The sequence below is a fragment of the Lacerta agilis genome, chromosome 8, assembly GCF_009819535.1.
Source record: "Lacerta agilis isolate rLacAgi1 chromosome 8, rLacAgi1.pri, whole genome shotgun sequence".
Classification (NCBI taxonomy): domain Eukaryota; kingdom Metazoa; phylum Chordata; class Lepidosauria; order Squamata; family Lacertidae; genus Lacerta; species Lacerta agilis.
In genome coordinates, this window is record NC_046319.1 from 19,343,127 (window position 1) to 19,357,989 (window position 14,863).

Sequence of the window (14,863 nt, forward strand, 5' to 3'; positions counted from 1 at the left end):
TTTAGTTTTTTGTTTTTTTTTGTTAAGTCATGATCTGATCCTGACATTTGGGTTTCCCCTGTTTTTCTCAGTGGTGAACATCTGAAGGGCAGACATGGAACGTAGAAGCCTGCTTTACACCAGGTCAGACTTTTTGTCCAACTAGCCCGGCATTCTTTATTCTGACTTGTGGCGGCTGCTCAGCACCTTGAGGTAGAGAGAATTCCTTTTCCATGCCCTGTCACCTGCCACCGGTGGAGCTTGGTTCATTAGGGCAAATTGGGCACTGCCCCGCCAATCTCAGCCTGTCCTAGCCTGTGTTGCCTTCTTCCTTACAACCAGTCAAGGAATGGCACTGACTGCCATCTTCCTCCTGCTTAGCCCCAGTTGGCTCTGCCTGCCATTGGCTCTGGCGCCACCTGCTGTTGACCTCCCTGCTTTCCATCCCACCAGTCCTAATGGACAAGGCTAGCAAATATCAAAGTAGGTGTCTCTCCCACTGAGCTCTGGTCCCTCCCCACTTGGCACACATTGCACAATTAAAACTATCGCACAAGTTAGAAATTCAGTGGCTTCGCAGAATTTCTGAATGTGTCCCCCCCCCCCCAATATATATATATATCTGTATCTTAGTTTGGGGATTAGGTCACAAAGATCTTTTAAAGGAAAACCACCACTACAACTCGGCTCTTGGCGATTCATTTTAGAGCAATCAACTTGCTACAGTCAATAAATGTCTTGCTTTTCTTCTTCTTCTAAAACTCCCAAATCCAGCAGTATCCCTAATTGAAAATGCTTTGTGGTAAGAGATTTTTTTTTGGGGGGGGGGGAGGCATCAGAGTAGGTAGGAGATGAATTAGGAGAATATAAATGGGTTGGGTTTTTTTTTTTTTTTTGCAAATAACTGTGAGCTTCGAGAAATGCCTCCCTTGAAAACGTATTTTGGTGTCAAAGCACTGCGATAATTTGGGCCCAGAAACTCCCGCTGAACCTAACGTCAGGGATGAAGCGAGTTAGCCGTGAGTGAAAGTATCAAACAGTACGTGTGTGTGTGTGTGAGAGAGAGAGAGAGAGGGAGAGAGAGAGAGAGAAGAAATGGCCTCAAATTTCTTTTACACACCCCTCTAAGACATGGTGTGTGGTTTTGTGTGTGTGTGTGTGTGTGTGTGTGTGTGTGGAATTGTAAGGTTGGAACGAGCAGGGGTGGGTGGTTGATCTGGGAAGGGGGGGAAAAATCTGTCCCACATTGTTAGGTTAAAATGCATCCCTTCCCTCTTGTAAAAGAGTTCTGCTTTTGACATCCACCTCACGGCTCAGCCCTCTGTCCAGCATTTATCCTCCAGCTCCCCTTTTATTCTGCACTGCCTCTTGCTGCTGGGGTCTGTTTTGATACCTCCGCTGACTCCCCTTCTCTCACCCAGTGCCAGGGGGGTATGTTTGTGCAGGGCCCTCTAGGAGATATAAGTTGCTATCGATTATTTTTAATATTTAGCATGTTTGTGAACATGCCTTAGCCCCCTCTCCAGCCCACCCTATTAATCTACTATGTTAATAGCGCCAAGACTCCTGCTCTGGACCCCGGGGAACCGCAAGTGAGGAGAATGACAATGAGGGAATGACAACAGAGGCAATGCCTGCGCTTGGCAGGGATGCGAATTCCCAATGCAGGCTCTCTTTGGGGAGAGTTTCAAATTCTTTATTCTTCTTTTTCTTTTTCTCCTGGAGTTTTGAGGGCCAGGATTCAAAGGCATACTTTACACTATCTGCCATTTTTCTTGCTTTCTTCTTTCTTTCTTTCTTTCTTTGGAAGGCCAAAGGGGAGAGAAATCTAATTTGCTCATATAATATTTCGATGCCTCCACATCCCATCCCTTTGGGAATATTTTCCAAATTTTAGCTAGGTTGCATCTTTTCTCTCCCCGCCCCCGGCTCCATCCTCCCCCCCCCACACACACCCGGTTTCTTTCTCTTTTCTTTCCCGTTCCTATTATTTTCGTACATTTCCACCTGAAAGAACTTCTCGCTGAACTGGAAACTTTGTCGATGCTTTTATCAAAGCTGACATGGCAGCATTTCCAAAGAAAATAGCACGATTTCTCTTTGTATTTTCTTCCTTCTCCTCTTCATATGTGTATGCTCCCCCCCCCCAAAAAAAAACCCCAGTGCGATTTCTGAACCTTTTTTTTGTGTGTTTCCTCCAAATTGCTAATGAACGTTTCTATGAGAAAGCTCCATAATTTATTACGTAGCATCCATTTTCATCATGGTGTAAGGGTTGAATGAGGGTGAGTTCCCACTTCGGACATTCCTCTCTGCTGATCTGTCTTCAGCCACTGTTCAGAAGTCAGTCTTTTTTGACAGTCCACTGGTGGCCCTTTGCTAGCGAGGCTATGTGTATTGTATGTTTCTGTATTGTTTGTGGGATGGTGAAATTGGACAATTTCTTAGTGTCTCATATCTCTAATCTTAAGTTCTCTACATTTCCACGTCAGTTGGTTGTTGTTGTTTTTATTATGAAAATTCACCAGCATTTTAGTGTGAATCCCTCCTGATAGCTACATTTTCGTAAAGCAATCTCGCCTAACGTAATGCATTTTTGGTATGTTACTTTCAAGAATACATGCCTTGTTATGCAAGCTATACCCTGATATATGCATTTTTTTTTTGTACACATCATTTGGTTGGACAATTGCATAGCAGAATTCAGAAAAGTGCGAATTTTGAAGGATTGTTGTGTTTTGGTTCAAGTATTGTGTTGGAAAGCGTGAATTAGGTAGGTTCATCTTTAAATGAGAAGTGAATCAACTTTCTTCCCCATAGTGGGCATCTGTATCTGCCAATATATGTGCCTGTGTCCCTGTAGCAATTTTAACAAATACAGTAATATAGTTTTATATTTTCCTTTCTCAAAAAGAAGCAGGAGAAGGCATTCAGTCTTTAAGAGAAGGTGATATTATGGTGTGTGTGTGTGTGTGTGTGTGTGTGTGTGTGTGTGTAGATTTCCCCTACATATATTTCAGACTTGCAATCTACATCTAAGCTGCAATTTCCCAGGAAAAGGAATTTTCTGGGGAACATCTCTAGACTTTTTCTGAACTGGCAATATTTTTCTTTCTTTCCATATGATCTGAGCTGAAATTTCTCAGAAGGGAGTTTTCTGACAGTTTTGTTTTGACACATATAATCCATGACGCTGCTTGAATTTATAATTCAATTTTCATTTTTGAAAAATCTGGTGAGGAGAAATTATAATATGCACTGCATCCAACTGTCAACCTCCTTGCATGCAGTATTTGAACAGAAGAAGAGCCTAGGGGCTGGATCAGGCCAAAGGCACATCGAGTTCAGCATCCTGTTCTCACAGTAGCCAGCCAGTTCCTCTGCTGAGAACAGGGATGGGTTAGTCTGTCAATTCTGGTTTCTCTCCGTTTCTCATTTCCCCAATCATTTATTTATTTCAGGTATTTATATACTGCTTAACACCCCAAATTTCTAAGCAGTGTTATATTAAGTTCAGATCTATACGTTTCCACATCAAATTGCAATTTTTTTAAAAAAGAAATCCTCCTGAAAATTCACCAGGATTTTAGTACACAATATACAAATTTGCTTTTGCAAAGCAATTTTCTCTAAGCCAATGCATTTTTTCAACCTGTTACATGCATTGTAACATTACATTAATTTACATGCACACTAGGATATTCATTTCCGCCCCCGCCCCCCTGAACTCCAGATTTCAATGGATAGCTTTTTTCAGGAAGCGTGAATTAAGTAGGTTTGCCTTTAAATGTGATAGGAAATGAAATTCCCCCCCATCCCTGGTCAGGAAGCCCACGAGCAGGACATGAGTGCAACAGGAGCTGATCTTCAGAGGAATCTGAGCATTACGGTTTCCAGGTGGAAAACTGGACAGGGCTCCTGTGCCTGTAATAATTGTGCCAAACAGCAACTTTATAGAAGGATGACAGGACATCCTACCTACAGCAACCATTTAGGCTGCCATTCTTGCCCTCAAATAGCAATGGGGGGGGGGGGGGCTGAAGTGGAAAGACGATGGATTACCCACTGCTTAGGACACTTCTCGTGTAACTCCATGCACATGGTGATCTGGAAGAAAGTTCTCCTGAGTCTGAATGCATTTACTCCCATGTAAGTGTGCAGACAACGGCGGCCTTGCAGTGCAGTCCTCTGCATGTCCGCTTGGAAGTCAGTCCCATTGAACGCAATGAGGTTTACTTCCAGGGAAGTGGAACTGCGGCCCAAGAATAAAAATGCAAATTGATCTTTTAATATTAAATCTCAGAGCCCACAGAAAAATTGCTCTGTACTCAAAGCATCCAAACTGGCTATATTTTAACAAAGTAACCCATCCATCTATCCAACAGAAGGCATGCATCCTAATTTATGTTGTTGCTGCTGCTGCTGTTTACTAATCAACTTGCAGTGCTCCTTAATTTCCCACAGTAATAGTCACACACAGACTTTCCCTTCTTCTTGAGTTGTAAAGCAAATAGCTTGTAATTCCCTTCAGCTGAAATCCCAGTGGACTTCACCTGGAGGACTCCACTTGTCCATGTTTACTCAGAATCAAAGCAAAAAATAAATTAATAACAGAATGCTGTGTTGTGCCAATCCTAACCAGGCTTCCACCGAACTAAATCCCACTGCGTTCAGTGGGACTCACACGCATGCCTGTGTGCGTACGATGGCAGCATATTTGTCTTGTTAATACTTTTGCCAAACTGCATTCAGATCTAAGGTTTTATCGGAGCCTGTTATCATGATTAAATGATCTAAATTAAGGGCACTTCTACACAACCTATTTATTGAGCATTCACCCTGATCTGTTTGCAGGGCGATTAGACGACATTGGCTCTTTGATTAGCATTAATTCTGTTTGTTTTCCACACTCTCCCACCACTTTTCTTATTACAAAAAAAGCCTCATCTCTTGGGGAAGTGGGTTTGCCGCACGGCACTATAATTGCACAAACCGAGTTTGGCGGTAAGTGATTGAATCCTATCTGAAAATAGCAACAGTCTGGAATCACCCTAAATGTCCCCAGTGTTATTTTCCAGAATCAGGTAGGGGGGTGGAGAGAGAGTTAAGCTGAATTTCCAATCCTATCGGGTTTTGACACATCTTGCATGTCTACAACCTGGACATCGAGAGAAGGTTAAGCAAGTGAAAAGGTAATGCTTAGCTCTGGACAGCAGCCTCTGGTTAATGATTCTAATAAGACTTCTGTGCGGAAATATATTTTATGCCTGGCTGAACTCAACTTTCACAAGAAATATAATACTGGCATTTAGAAGAGAAGTATTTGGACACTTTCCCTGCTGCTTTTACTAGGGGAAAAATGTGCATTTAAAAACACTTTGAAATATTGTTACAGGCTTTAGTCTCCATTCCACCAGCAGAAATCCTTTTAATAAAAGAAAATACCTTAATTTAATCTTTAGAAAGTGAAGGCACGTGGAGCCTCCCCTCCCCTTGCTTCTCTAAGTCTCTCTCTCTCTCTCTCTCCCATTTAAATCCATACAACCCACTTTTACGTAATGTTGTGGGATAAATTTTATAAATGGATTTCAGAGTAAAAAAAAAAAAATCCTTTGCAGATTTTATTTTCCTTGTGGTCTTGTGTGTTCAAAACCCTTTCTTGAGATAATTTTATTCAAAGCCAGGGGATGGTGGAATCTGAATAAAGTTTAGGGGTTTGTATTTTATTTTATTTTTTAAAAAAATGTTTTTCATTTTAGTTACTGATGCCATTCTGGTCTCAATTCACTTTCATTTCACTTGCCTTCCTTTGGATTTTATCCCCCATGGATTTCAATGGAGACCCATCCTGCTTACTTCGGCCTGTAGCTCTGGCTGTTTCTGTCCAATTGACATGAAATTGGTAGGCATTCTGTTATTTCAACAGTGCATCAGACCAGCCAAATTCCCACATGCACTCCAGCTCTCGCCATTGACCAACTTTCCATCCCTGCTTTTATTTTGCTGTTACACTCAGGTGCCTCTTGAGAACAGTGAAAGTGGGACTTTTCAGTCAAATGGGGGCACTTGCCCCACAAACCTTAGTCTGCCCTGAACCAGACCCCACTGGCCTGCCTTCCTGTTTATCATTAGTCCTAGGGCTGGCCCAGGCTGGCAGCTTTCTCCTCCTTAGTCTCAGTGCTGCCCTTGTGGATCACAGCATGGAGGAGAATGGGGACAAAACTACAAGGAGTGTGCTCCAGCTGTCGTTGGCCCTGGTGCCACTTACTGTTGGCCTCCCTGCCTTCCTATCAGTCCCAATGGGCACCACCCACAATTCCACATGGGTTTCTAATAGTCATCTGGTTGGCCAATGTAAAAACAGGATGCTGGACTAGGTGGCAATTGGTCTCATCCAGCAGGGTTCTTCTTCTTCATACAGAGCAGGACTGGGGAACCTGCAACCCCCTGGGTGCTTTTGGATTCCCGTCTCCCATAACCACCACTGCCAGCATGGCCAATGGTCAGAGACTATGTGAGTTGCTGTGCAGCAACATCTGGAGGACCACAGGTCCTCCACCCCCTGTACAGGGGATGAAATTAACAATGGCTATAAGCCAGGCTTCTTCAACCTCGGCCCTCCAGATGTTTTGGGACTACAATTCCCATCATCCCTGACCACTGGTCCTGCTAGCTAGGGATCATGGGAGTTGTAGGCCAGAAACATCTGGAGGGCCGAGGTTGAGGAAGCCTGGCTATAAGCTATGATGTCCATCTTCTCTCTCCACTGATTAGGCAACATGCCTCTGAATACTTGTTCCTGGGAGGACACTAGTGCACTCGGGTCCTGCTTCTGGGCTTACCAATGGTGTCTGGTTCACCATTGTGAGAACAGGGTGCTGGACTAGCTGGACCTTTGATTTGATCCAAATGTCCTCAGATTTGTCATTGGATTGGTCCTTTGTTCCTTTGTTCCTTTTTGCTAATGAATGCTGCTAGCATTTTTGTTCTTCTTCAGGGTCCCAGTCCCTTTTCTCTGGATATTTGAAGTTAAGTCTCCAAGGGTGCAAATGCGTACACGCCATCCCTAGCAGACATCCATGTAAATGCAGACACATTAATGCTAAGTGATCACACAGTGCACACGGGGAAGGTCTGTGGCTCAGTGGTCAAGTGTGTGTGTGTGTGTGTGTGTGTGTGTATCACATTTTCACAATAACCTTCAAATCAAATACATTGTTACATAACTTGACTTCCCACCCTCACCTCCACCATGTTCTTATTCCAACATTTTCTACTGTGTTGTATCTTTACCTATTGCAAAAAAAAATTAATTGCAATAATTTAATCCTTTTTCTTCCACTGCTTTTATCTCAAATCCTGCCCACAATTTCATTTGGTTGTTATTTAAAATAATAATAATAATAATAATAATAATAATAATAATAATAATAATAATAATATAGTTCACGAAAAGCCTCCATTCTTCCATAAAATATATCCACCGTTCTGATTTCATAACTTCGCTGTCAGTTTTGCCATTTCTGCATAGTCCATTGCTTTCAGAAGCCACTCTTCCTTTGCTGGCACCTTCTCTTCTTTCCATTTCTGTGCATGTAACGTTCTACTTGCTGTTGTCGCATACAACCAAGCATCCTCATTTAATCCCCACAACAACTCTGCAAGGTAGGTGAGGCTCAGAGGCTGTGACTGGCCCAAGGTCACCCCATGGCATTCAAAAGCAAGATACCCAAAGCTGTAAAAAAAATAATCAGATAAATGATTCAGAGTTCGTGGAATCACACAGTTGAGTTTAATTCTGGCGTAATGAGCATGGATTGCAGAATAAAGAATTTCTCATTGCAGAATTTTTGGCTTCCTTTGTTCAGATTTTTCTTACTTAAGCAGCATGCTCACAGCACTGCCTACAGCTGCATGTAGTTTCTTCTAGAGAGAAGGGGAAAGCTGGCTCAGTTTGGATGTTAATGCGATGCGACCTAATTTTCACTTTACAAAGCTGTTCTTGAACTGAAACACAGCTATCCCTGGAAAGTCACGTTTCTCTGGACTTCGCAGTGCAGTTTTCTGATCAAGCGATGCGTGCAAGAAGAAAATGCATGTGTATTCGTGGAAAGGGTGTGTAAACGTGCATTCACGAAAATGCATACAAAAATGAATTATAGTAAGGAGAATTGCTTGTGGTGGGGGGAAGTGTGTGTATTATGGAAAATACGGGCTAAAATACTGGCAAATTTTCACAAGGACTTTGAACAACAATTAGATGCAGGAATGTGGAGAGCTGAACTTAAGATTGGAAAAACGAGAAAGTGAAAAATAAGCCACGCTGAAATTGACAGATTTGACCAAGTCTCTGCCCTTCCCTTAAGTGTATTCTCCAAATATGTTCTCTTTATAGTTCTGTGCGGCTCTGAACCAGGTTTCCCTCCCCGCCTGGAAGCATTTTGGAGTGATTGCTTAGACAGAAGCAGCTGCCTGCTGCAACCCTCTGCCCCACTTGGAAACCAAGAACAGGACACAATTCACTATTCCCCCCACTGTTTTGCAAAAGGTGTGAAATGTTCCGTGCTTTTTTTTTTTCCTCCTGGTGTGCTCAGCCCTCATCCAAAATGATTTGTGTCCAAGCGAGAGAGAAGTCTATGACCCCTGACTTTGGGTTTGTTCCATTAAGTTACAAAGGAAAGAATTTACATCCCTGAAAGCCGTAAAAACAAAACAAAAAAAACAACAAAAAAAACCAGTGCTTCTCCTAGATCCACCTGAATATTGCCAAGGGTCTTGGTGGACCACTTACTGACTTTTGTAACAATTGTAATTTGCTTTGCAAAATGCTGTAGTTTTTCTTTCTGCTGTGGTTTTCCTTTCTCTGCATTGGCCTCTGTCGCAGGATAAATGCCACGTTCAGAACTGTAAGGGTTAGACAGAAGAAGAAGGAGGAGAAGAAGAAGAAGAAGAAGAAGAAGAAGAAGAAGAAGAAGAAGAAGAAGAAGAAGAATCAGTCATGTGCAGCTTCTCAGCTGCCTTCATAAGCAGCATTATTATTAATACTTGTATAGATAGACAGACAGATTAGATAGATTGATAAATAGATGATACCCTGACCATTAGGACCAGTCGTGTCCGACTCTGGGGTTGTGGCGCTTATCTCGTGTTACTGGCCGAGGGAGCCGGCGTACAGCTTCTGGGTCATGTGGCCAGCATGACAAAGCCGCTTCTGGCGAACTAGAGCAGCGCATGGAAACGCCGTTTACCTTCCCGCTGGAGCGGTACAAATTTATCTACTTGCACTTTGACGTGCTTTCAAAATGCTAGGTGGGCAGGAGCTGGGACCAAGGAAGGGGAGCTCACCCCGTCACAGGGATTCAAACCACCGACCTTCTGATCTGCAAGCCGTAGACTCTGTGGTTTAACCCACAGCGCCACCCGCGTCCCTAGGTGGTAGATAGATATCAATGTCGATGTCGTTATCATAAATGTTGCTAGCAGCTGTCTATTTGGGCTGTAAACTTTCAGTTCAAATATATGGAGCGGAGAGCATGATGGGTAATAGATGGCAACCCTTCAGCAATGTTGAGTTGAATTGTCTTTGGGGTGGGTGCAGATGAGTGAAACTCACTGCTATGCCTCCCGGTCTTACCTGCCTCTGTTATGTACTGCTTCTTTTCAGAAGTTCACTTCCTTAGTCCAAAATGTTACACTTTGCCTTTCATAAACAAGAACCAGCAATTCTTCTCTCTGCCTTTGCAGGCTGTCTGTACTCCCCACACCTTCTCTCTGTCTCCCCACCTCCCTCCATACGATTCCTAAGCCAACAACTTCCCCCCCCCAGGGGGGGATCCTCTTCCTGCCTGTCAGGGTTGTGCAGCCCAGAGAGTCGGTTGCTACTTTATGCCCAAGTAAAAACGACCCTTTTCCCTTTTCCCTTTCCCCCCTGCCCCCCTTACTTTCCCTCTTTTTCTTTCTTTCTTGTGAACATCCAGTTCTCCAGCTGTCTGCCAAATCTGAGCCTTGGAGGGCTGCCATGTGTCAGGCAAAACACATAATGTGACGGAATTTCACAAAACTGCTACAGGCCAGATCCTAAGCTCTCGGTGGCATGACCCCAAAATGCAATCACCCACAGTCATCATACTTAGCCTTTAGTGCAAAGCATCGTCATTATTTAATTTATATGCCACTTAACATGCTGAAAACGGCTTCTCGGTGTTTTATGAGTATAAAATCAAATATTAAATATCCACACGTAATTAAAATACATTGCGCCAAAGCATGGCATTGGGCTCATACAGACTGCTGCTGCTGCTGCTGCTGCATTCAGCAACATGTCACTGTTGCAAGCAATAGTGCATTTGTGGTGGATACTGGACCGTCAACATATCAATCCACTCTACGAGTTGCTCTGTGATGCTTCTCCAGTGTCCCTGCATTATTGCCATCTGGAGCAGCACTTTTGCACCATAAGTGGGATAAAAAACAAACAAACACCAGAACGTTCGCAGCATGAAAAGTTGCAGAATTTCAACAGGAAGTTATAGGACATGCACGGATGGGGAACAAAGCGGTATGTCTGCCACAAGACTTTTCTTGACACCATCAGTATTGAAAGTGGAATATAACTGTTCCCAAACCATCGTGAGCAAAACTCGTCATGGATACAAAATGAAAATGATGTCTGGAGGGCCTTTTGTTTAAGTGACCCAATCCTGAGTGGGGACCTTCCAGAGAATAAGAACATAATAAGAGTCTGCTGAATCAAGTCGATGGCCCATCTAGTCCAGCATCCTGTCCTCACAGTGACCAACTACATGCCTTTGGGAAGCCCATGAGCAGGACCTGAGTGGAACAGCAACTCTCCCTACCAGCAATTCCAAGCAACCGGGATACTGCCTCCAACAGCGGAGGTAGACTGTTGTTGTTTAGTCATTTAGTCGTGTCTGACTTTTTGTGACCCCATGGACCAGAGCAGGCCAGACACTCCTGTCTTCCACTGCCTCCCACAGTTTGGTCAGACTCATATTGGTAGCTTTGAGAACACTGTCCAACCAACTCGTCCTCTGGTGTCCCCTTCTCCTTGTTCCCTTCATCTTTCCCAACATCAGGGTCTTTTCCAGGGAGTCTTCTCTTCTCATGAGGTGGCCAAAGTATTGGAGCCTCAGCTTCAGGATCTGTCCTTCCAGTGAGCACTCAGGGCTGATTTCCTTCAGAATGGATAGGTTTGATCTTCTTGCAGTCCATGGGACTCTCAAGACTCTCCTCCAGCACCATAATTCAAAAGCATCAATTCTTTGGTGATCAGCCTTCTTTGTGGTCCAGCTCTCACTTCCATACATCACTACTGGGAAAACCATAGCTTTAATTATACGGACTTTTGTCAGCAAGGTGATGTCTCTGCTTTTTAAAGATGCTTTCTAGGTTTGTCTTTGCTTTTCTCCCAAGAAGCAGGCGTCTTTTCATTTCGTGACTGCAGTCACCATCTGCAGTGATCATGGAGCCCAAGAAAGTAAAATCTCTCACTGCCTCCATTTCTTCCCCTTCTGTTTGGCAGGAGGTGATGGGACCAGTGGTTGTTGATAGTTTTTTTTTTTATGTTGAGCTTCAGACCATATTTTGCGCTCCCCTCTTTCACCCTCATTAAAAGTTTCTTTAATTCCTCCTCACTTTCTGCCATCAAGGTTGTATCATCAGCATATCTGAGGTTGTTGATATTTCTTCCAGCAATCTTAATTCCGGTAGACCGTAGGCATCATTATAGCCATTGATAGCCTTATTCTCACTTAATTTGTCCAATCTTCTTTTGAAGCCATGCAAGTTGGTGACCATCGCTACATCCAGTAGGAGGGAAATCCATATGTGAAGAAGTGCTTCCTTTTGTGTCTGCTCTTTGTCTCTTGCTATTCAGGTTCATTGTATGGCCGCATTGGGTCCTAGTATTCTCCCTATCCAATCTCTCTACACCATGCATCATTTTACACACCTCAATGAGAAGAGGCTTCAGATGTGGTGGAGGATGCCATCCTGTCACCAGTCTTTGGACCATACTAGTCCTGCGCATGCTATAGGGGTAGTGGTGCCCTCTCCTCAGGCCGCAAAGTGTCTTGGGCTCACCTTGGAGGCAACAGAGAGGAGAAGGAATCATAGAATCATAGAGTTGGAAGAGACCACAAGGGCCATCCAGTCCAACCCCCTGCCAAGCAGGAAACACCATCAAAGCATTCCTGACAGATGGCTGTCAAGCCTCTGCTTAAAGACCTCCAAAGAAGGAGACTCCACCACACTCCTTGGTAGCAAATTCCACTGCCAAACAGCTCTCACTGTCAGGAAGTTCTTCCTAATGTTTAGGTGGAATCTTCTTTCTTGGAGTTTGAATCCATTGCCCCGTGTCCGCTTCTCTGGAGGAAGAGCAGGGCCAAGAGGCTCTGGAGGCTGTCAGTGGGGAAGGCCCATAGCTCTGTGGTGGAGAACCTGATTTGCATGCAGAAGGTCCCAAATGCAAGGTAGAACTGGGGCTATTTGTGACCCAAGATCATCTAGGCAGTAGTGAGCTAGATAGACCAATGGTCTGACTTGGTATAAGGTAGATACCTCTGTTTCCCTGATAGCGTGTGGACGCCACCAGACAGCCAATGATGCCAACCCCTGATTCCAACTCTGAAAGCGGATTACACTTGGGACAGGAGTTGACACCACGTGAAATGTTAAGGTCAGAGAAGCAGGTGGAGCTGTTGGTTTTTGTCATTGCTGTAGAGGTTTGGTTTTGAGAAGTGATATTTCTCAAGCAGGTTGCTGCACAACCCTCTAGGCACCCTTTAAGTACAGGGGGAACAGCGATGAAAAGAACCTGCGATACTGCTCAGGAGTCGGGCAGCTTGTCATGTCAAGTTCCCCTTCGATGGTCTCACTCTGCTCTTAAACTCAGCCTGGTTGGAATCCCTGTTTCATAAGTGCAAAGGGGGCTAATCATAGAGTGGAAAATAATTTGACTTGCTAATACCCAGAGGAGAAACATTTACTGCAACCACAAGTATTTTCGGGATTATGGCGTATAATGCCTCTGAAAGGCTTGTTTCTGGGGGCATGTTTGCGTAAGCAAGATTGCCCTCTCTCCCCCCCTTTTGCTCTCTTTCTCTCTTTCTCTCTCGCTGAAGGAAACGTTCATAAGCGATAGATGCATTCGCCCCGGAATGCACAAAACAAAACAAAAAATCCTCCTTCCTATCCCTTTAGTGATCCAAAGCAATGATTTTCAGAATAAGCGTTTATGAGGCCTCAAAAGAAAAGGAGGGGAATATTTCTTAGAGGCCAGAGGCCCCGTTTTGAGAATATAAAAGGGATGAAAGATTCATTCCTTAAAAGTCGAGCCCTGCTGTTATAACTGCTCTGCTCCTATTCGGCAGCACAAAAAAATGCCTTTCCACGCTGAAGTGAAAACTGCAATTTCGGTCGGGTGCTATTTCCCTGCCTCCCCTCCCCCGATTACATCAGAGGTCAGCCATTAATATTCTCGCTAGGAGTCCCGCACATTGCTCCAGAGTCCACAATGAGGCAGTTGTTGGATTGTTATTCTGGGGAGGGGGGCGTGCGGGGAGCGAGGAGGGGAATACGGCACAAAGAAAGCAGGGAGCCTGCAGCTGATGGCAGAGATGGGGAAAGGTAAATTTGTCCTCCCCACCCTACCCCAACCCGCCAAAAAAAAAGTGAGGAAGGGGAGGGGAAACAACCCAGCCAATTGCCACAAACGAAAGGGTTTTATTTATTTATTTAAAAGCTTCACATATACTGTTGGTCTGGGTCTCGTAGCCCTACCTGTGCCTTTCTACATTGCCAGGCTCATTGGGCAACACACTATCACAGAGCTGTAGCTCAGTGGTAGAGCATCCACTTTTTTGCATACAGAAGACACCAGGGTCAATCCCTGGTAACATCTCCGCCTAGGACAGCTCTCACAATGGTTTGAAAGCCAATCCCTCTTCCTAGGGGATTCTAGGAGTTATGGTTCTGCGAAGGAGAACAAGAGTCTCCTGATGTCTCTCAGCACCCTTAACAAACTACAGTTCCCAGGATTCTTCTACCACCGTTCAAAGTGCTTTAAACACATTTGTGCAGGTTGTCACCACTGTCTTGAGTAGCAGAAATGGCCTGTCCGTGTCAAGACAGGGGTGGAGGTAGGCGATGGAGTTCCAGTGGTTTGTATCTAATATTAGTCCTATAACAGACACAGGTCCGTTAATTTCAGTGGGTTTGCTCTGTGTAGAACTTGGCTGCAGACAACCCAGCATCTTCGAGAATCCGACAGAACGCAGAAATCTAGCTAGAGACATTTAGCGGTTTCCACTGTATTATTATTTTTAACTTTTCTTCAGAAGCTCATCAAACAGGTTGCTCTTTCCCCCCCTCCCTCTCTTTCTGTGCATTTTAGCAAAACAAACAAGCAAGCAAGCGAAAGAGCAGAAAGGGGATGTAACGGGTGACTGCGGAATTACAGCCTTCCTTTGCAACCCGGTTTTAAGTGTCGCAATTTGCAGCCTGCTAAAATAATCACACTAATTTCCTAATTGCTCTTGGGGCTGGGCGGAGGGAGAACAACTTTGCTAGATTAAGGGTATTTAGCCTGTGTGTGTGTGTGTGTGTGTGTGTGTGTGTGTGTGTGTTTTAAAAGTAACAACAGAGGACACAGTGCACGGTTCATTCCTGTATGGTGCTGAGCGTCTTCCATCTGTGCTACAGTTCCCTTGCAACAGAGGGTGCCATGCTCCCTCCCGACCGGGCGCATTGTTGGTTCCTTGATGTGGTCACTTACTCTGACTAACTCAGCTAATTGCTCTCCCTTGCAATTTTACGTTTGTTCTGCATATGTCCTTTTTTGAATGTTTTCTGGGGGTGTTTTTTC

At 44.3% G+C, this 14,863-nt stretch overlaps 1 protein-coding gene across 11 annotated transcripts in view; it reads left to right on the plus strand.

Annotated features, from left to right (window-relative positions):
- The window catches only part of PRDM16 (PR/SET domain 16), a 433,577-nt gene that overhangs the window by 149,907 nt on the left and 268,807 nt on the right, over nucleotides 1-14,863 (plus strand). The window contains exon 2 of one of the 11 annotated variants that reach the window (XM_033156415.1): nucleotides 72-123. The exons of 9 other annotated variants lie outside the window; for them this stretch is intronic. The gene's annotated coding sequence lies outside the window, so the exon portion shown is untranslated. Of the gene's footprint in view, nucleotides 1-71; nucleotides 124-5,086; nucleotides 5,172-14,863 lie in introns of those variants that run through there. One more of the 11 variants, XM_033156417.1, reaches the window with a different exon arrangement.